The sequence below is a fragment of the Mandrillus leucophaeus genome, unplaced genomic scaffold (genome assembly GCF_000951045.1).
Source record: "Mandrillus leucophaeus isolate KB7577 unplaced genomic scaffold, Mleu.le_1.0 Scaffold217, whole genome shotgun sequence".
Classification (NCBI taxonomy): domain Eukaryota; kingdom Metazoa; phylum Chordata; class Mammalia; order Primates; family Cercopithecidae; genus Mandrillus; species Mandrillus leucophaeus.
The window spans coordinates 670655-676835 of record NW_012102221.1 but is presented as its reverse complement, the minus strand read 5'-3'; the positions used below and the strand labels follow the sequence as shown (position 1 = coordinate 676835).

Sequence of the window (6181 nt, the reverse complement as noted above, 5' to 3'; positions counted from 1 at the left end):
CGGGGCGGGGCGGGCCACGCCCTCCCTAACCCTGGCGGAGCTGAAGGGTTGGCGTAGCCTGATTAGACCGCGTCAGTCCGGAGGGTGGGTCTTGGGAGGGGGCGCAGGGCAGTCCACGTTTCCACTGCAGTTTCTCCTTTGTTTTACGTTTGGAAGGAGTTGGCATTGAAAATAGCAGAGCGCTTCGCGGTAACAGGGGTGAGTCTTGTCTCGTGGAACTTTTTTCCAGTGGGGAAAAGGGGGATGTGTAGATCACTACTTGGAATGTGTGCGTCAAAAGGGTTAGAAAGTCACGGAGGGGAAGCGTGTTCTCATCCTGGGACCAGGGGAGCCGGCCTCGCCGGGAGACTTCTAGCCTTCGCCCTGCGGTGACCCGTGGCTGGCCACTGGCTGGCCACTGACCTCAAACTTTGAAAACGGGCAGATGGGAGAAGTAATACACTCTCAATAAAGCAAGTGTCTGGCGGTGATTTCCTAAATTGCATTTTTTATTTTGTTTCAAAACTTCCTGTAAATATGTTTCTTTTCAATATCTGGCTAGGTCTTTTTTATATTAACATGCTTATATTGTGATCAAGACACCAGCCTCTTCCCTTTCTTCTCCACTTATCTCTGGAGATGGCAATACCCTCTACTCAAATTACTCTAGCAAAAAACGTAGTAGACTCCTTTTTTTGTTTTTGTTAGTTTGTTTGTTTTTGAGACAGTCTCGCTCTGTTGCCAGGCTGGAGTGCGAGATGGGGTTTCATCATGTTGGTCAGGCTGGTCTCGAACTCCTGACCTCAGGAGATCCGCCCACCTCAGCCTCCCAAAGTGCTGGGATTACAGGCGTGAGCCACCGCGCCCGGCGAGACTCTTTCTTGATTCCTGTTGCCCGTTCGCCCTTCATCCAATCCACCAGCGAGCTGGAGGCAGGGGGTGGTTCTTCTGCTTTCCCGCTCTCCCTGCATTTCATCTCCTCTGCCACCGTCTGCACCAAACCACTAGCAGCCCTTCCCGGGATTCCCAAATCTAATACGTTTTTCTGTTCTCCCCAAATCCATTCTCCACGCAGCTGCCCGGCCCATCTTTTAACCTAAGAAAGCGTGCAGTTCGCTTGTTGGAAACGCCGTAATGGTTTCCATGGGTCCTGGAATGAAATGCAAATGGTCCCGGGGCGCAGAGTCAGCCCCGCCGCCTGGGCCGCGTCCCAGCCCCCACCTTCCTGCCCGCCGTATCTGCAGGGAGCATTGAGCGTGGCCTCCTTTCCCCGCAGCCCCGGGAGCCGCCGGCAGCCTGGAACCCGCAGCCGTCGCTGGTCTCTTCCCACCGCCGGGCACGTTTCCTCCTGTCCGCATCTGGCTCCGGTGGCCCCTCTGTGGGGGCCTGTGCCAGACATTCAGGATCAAGATGGCGTGCTCGGTTACTTCCCCGCTCCTACTCTTTTTTATTGAGACGGAGTTTTGCTTGTGGCCCAGGCTGGAGTGCAATGGCGCAATCTCCGCTCACTGCAACCTCCGCCACCACGCCCGGCTAGTTTTTCTTTATTTTTAGTAGAGACGGGGTTTCACCATGTTGGCCAGGCTGGTCTAGATCTCCTGACCTCATGATCCGCCTTGCCTCGACCTCCCAAAGTGCTGGGATTACAAGCGTGAGCCACCTCTCCCCACCCCCACCCCCACCCCGCCACGCTTTTTAATAGCGTTTTTCTCAATCTGAAGTTTTTTTGTTTATTTGACTCTTAATGCCGGTCCCACACCAAACTGTGTGTTAACGAGGAACTTTGTACCTTCTTCCCTAAATTCAGCACCTAGAACAATGTTTGCTACTAAATGTTTGTCAAATGATTGAATAAGTAAAGGATGCGCCCCTGGAAGTACTTGTGCCCCAGTTTGCGAAATACAAAATTAAGTGTTGATTTAATATGAAGATTTTGTCCACATCCGCTTTTACCGGTATATTTTCCATGTACAGTCAAGTTCCACGTAAGGACGTTTCAGTCAATGGGCAACCCCATGCACTGTGGTCCCATAAGATTATAAAAGAGCTAAAAATTTCCTATGGCCTAGTGACATCTTGATGATCCTGAATTTGTTGATCCTAGGCCTAGGCTGCTGTGTGTGTTTGTCTCTTGGTTTTTAACGTAAAAGTTTTTAAAGGCTAAAAAAATTTGAACAGACAAAATCGCATAAAATAACATAAAAAATATTTTTGCACAGCTGAAAAAATGTGTTTGTGTTTTAAGCTAAGTGTTATTACAAAAGAGTCAGGAAGTTTGCACATTTTAAAGTTTATAAAGTTAAAAAGAGACCGGGCGCTGTGGCTCACGCCTGTAATCCCAGCACTTTGGGAGGCCGTGGCGGGCGGATCGCCTGAGGTGGGTAGTTCCAGACCGGCCTGACCAACATGGAGAAACCCCATCTCTACTAAAAATACAAAATTAGCTGGGCGTGGTGGCGCATGCCTGTAATCCCAGCTACTCAGGAGGCTGAGGCAGGAGAATTGGTTGGACCCGGGAGGTGGAGGTTGGGGTGAGCCAAGATCACACTATTGCACTCCAGCCTGGGCAGCAAGAGGGAAATTCTGTCTCTAAATAAATAAATAAATTGAAAAAGTTACAGTAAGCTAAGGTTAATTTATTATTCAAGAAAGACACATTTTTAAATAAGTTTTAAAATTTGCCTGAGTGTGCAGTGCTTATAAAGCCTACAGTTGCCTACAGTGGTGGCCTAGGCCTTCATTCACTCAACACTCACTCACTGACTCACCCAGAGCCACTGCCGGTACTGTGAGCTCCATTATGGGAATGTACCTACACAGGTGCACCACTTTTTATCTTTTGTGCAGTATTTCTTCTATTTAGATATGTTTATATGCACAAATACTTACTGTTGTGTTACAGTGGCCTGCAGTACTCAGAACTGGAACCTGCTGTGCAGATTTACCGCCTAGGAGCAACAGGCCCTACCGTGTAACCTGGGTGTGTCGCAGGCTACGCCATTCAGGTCTGCGCAGCTGCACTCTGATGTTCACAGATGACACAGCAACCTAAAGATACATTTCTCAGAACATATTCCTGTCTTTGAGTGATACATGACTAGTTTTTTCTGCTGACAGAAATTGGCTTGCCATATAAATAGTTTTCTTATAAATTAATAAATTACCATTTCAATTTTATATGTCATCCTCACAAGCTCGTGTATTGCTGTGAGAAAGAGCATACTGCTCGGAGATCTGACAAGTAAGAATTTAGCTTAGACAGGTGAGGACCATACTTGAATCTTGGTAAATTCATAAAGAAAACACTCTCTTAGGAGATGCCTTTTTTTTTTCTAAGACAAGGTCTCATTCTGTCACCCACGTTGGGGTGCAGTGATGTGATCTCAGCTCACTGCAACCCCTGCCTCCCAGGCTCCCGCGATTCTCCCCCGTCAGCCTCCTGAAGAGCTGGGACCACCAGCGCATTTGGCAAGCCCATCCCACTCACCACCTCCCTTGGGAATTCAGACCTAACCATCGCTGAGCTGAAGTGTAGGCGTAGTCTGATTAGACTCATGTTTTTTTGTATGTTTGTGTGTTTGGTTTTGTTTTTTTTTTTTTTTGTAAAGATGGAGTTTCACCATTTTGCTGAGGCTGGTCGCCAACTCCTGGGCTCAAGGGATCCGCCCACCTCAGCCTCCCAAAGTGCCGGGATTACAGGCATGAGCCACCATGCCTGGCCTTAGGAAGTTCCTTTCTGTGTAACACCTTGCATCGTTAACAGCCAGCTTTTTTGAAACTTCTACATTAAGTTGCCTAAACTCTCAACTAAATTCCTAGTAAAGTAATTGTATAGGGTTGTTCAATCAGAGATCAACAGCACAATGACTAATGCATACTCATGATTTCATCTCACTAGACAAATGTACTGAGGCTGGAGCCTGTGTGAACAGAACGGAAGAGGCCTTCGCTGTCGTAGAGCTCACTGTCTAGCAGGTAAGACAGACTTTAAGCAAGGGACACCAGAGCTCTGATGAGTGTGAAATAGGGAGCTAGGGGAACACTTAGCTTTGGGACTCAACTGAATGAAGAATGCAGGGAAGCCTGCCTGAGGAGGTGATGCTTCCACATCTGAAGTATGGGTGGGAAGCAAGCCTCTGTGTGTGTGTTAGAGGATGGGCAGTATTTTCGTGAGAAAAAAGAACATTTGTAATGGACTGATCTGACGCTTTATTGGAGAAAGTTTATTGTGGCTGAATAGTGAAATACAAGAGCTAGAGAAGGCAAGAGGTGAACTTGGAGAGAAAAGCAGCAGTCAATTGCAGTTACAGGTTGAGCACTTTTTATCCAAAATGCTTGGGACCAGAAGTAGTATGGACATCAGATTTTTTTGAATGTTTGAGTATTTGCAAAATACCCAACATGAGCATCCCAAGTCCAAAAATTCAAAATCCAAAATGCTCCAATGAGAATTTCCTTCAAGTGTCATGGTGGCACTCATAAAGATTTCATACTTTGAGCCTTTCAGATCTTGGATTTTCAGATTTGAGATGCACAAGCTGTTTTTTAAATGGACTAACTGGGGAGGGCAGCTCTGTGTTTCATCCTAGTAATTACTCTCCAAAGGTGCTAATATTGTGCTTCATAAATACTTTCGAATCTCCCTGGTTAATTTCACCTTTTTATTTTTCTTTTTTTCTTTTTTTTCTTTTTTTTTTTTTAAGAGACAGTCGCCCTATTGTCCAGGCTGGAGTGCAGTGGCACAATCTTGGCTCACTGCCTCCTCTGCCTCCCAGGCTCAAGTGATCTCCTGCCTCAGCCTCCAGAGTAGCTGGGATTACAGGTGTGCACCACCACATCCAGTTAATTTCTTGTATTTTTGGTAGAGACAGGGTTTCGCCATGTTGGCCAGGCTGGTCTTAAACTCCTGACCTCAGGTGATCCGCCAGCCTTGTGCTCCCAAAGTGCTGGCATTACAGGCGTGAGCCACCGCACCCAGCCCTAATTTCACCTATTTAAAAGGACACAGGCTGGGCGCCGTGGCTCACACCTGTAATCCCAGCACTTTGGGAGGCTGAGGTGAGCAGATCACCTGAGGTCAGGAGTTCGAGCCCAGCCTGGTCAACATGATGAAATCCTGTATCTACTAAAAAATATACAAATTAGCTGAGCGTGGTGGCGGGCGCCTGTCTATAATCCTAGCTGCTCAGGAGGCTGAGGCAGGAGAATCACTTGAACCCGGGAGGCGGAGGTTGCAGTGAGCTGAGATCGTGCCACTGCACTCCAGCCTAGGCAGCAAGAGCAAAACTCCATCTCAAAATAAAATAAAATACACAAAAAATAATAATATTAGTAGCATTTAACATATATATTACATATTTTTAATACATTTTAAGAAATCTTAAACTCTTCTCTTACAGTTGGAACACATTTTGTTTTTATTATATGTATTTGCTTTTTACCAAAAGTAAATGACATGCTTCTGTTGAGGTGTTTTGTTTTGTTTTGTTTTTTTAAGTATTTTCAAGCTGTTAATCGTCATCCGACAACTTTTACCTCTGCCTCTTTTTTAGAAACATATAATTTTTCTTCCTACAGAAAGACACGAGGATGATAAACAGGGAGATCTTTTACCAGGCACACAGTTGTAACATTATGCAAGAGACTTTCACAGTAGAAGCAATAACATATTCATGCTATACCTTTTATAATGTCATTGCTGTTAGATTTTTAAGGAAATGATGGGAAACTCTTCAGGGCCAAGCTACCCTGTACCTTTATTTTGGCATGAATTCCTAAAAGGTGGGAGCACCATGAATTTCATGTGCCTTATTCCCTGGATCCCCATCTTCTAGAACAATGAGTGGGCACACAATGGCCATGGGCCAGTCTCCCTGTTGTATTGGAACACAGCCAACCTCATTCCTTTGTGTGTTATCTGACTGCTTCTGTGCTCCACTACAGCGGCAAAGCTGAATAGTTTCAACAGACACCACAGGACCCACAAAACTAAAATCTGGCCCTTTGCAGAAAAGGTTTACCACCCTGGTCTAGAAAGAACCTGGCATGTAGCAGGATCCAACGTATTACTTGTAGAATGAATGAAAAGGTAATAGGCCGGGCGCGGTGGCGCAAGCCTGTAATCCCAGCACTTTGGGAGGCCGAGACGGGCGGATCACGAGGTCAGGAGATCGAGACCATCCTGGTTAACACGGTGAAACCC

At 46.3% G+C, this 6181-nt stretch overlaps 1 protein-coding gene across 3 annotated transcripts in view; it reads left to right on the top strand.

Moving 5' to 3' along the window:
• The first annotated feature begins 128 nt into the window (after window positions 1-128).
• ZFP42 (ZFP42 zinc finger protein) overlaps window positions 129-6181 on the top strand; it is an 8280-nt gene continuing 2227 nt past the window's right edge. Inside the window, exons 1-2 of one of the 3 annotated variants that reach the window (XM_011980772.1) lie at window positions 129-198; window positions 3878-3954. The gene's annotated coding sequence lies outside the window, so the exon portion shown is untranslated. The remainder of the gene's footprint in view (window positions 199-3877; window positions 3955-6181) is intronic. The other 2 variants (XM_011980771.1, XM_011980773.1) reach the window with 2 other exon arrangements.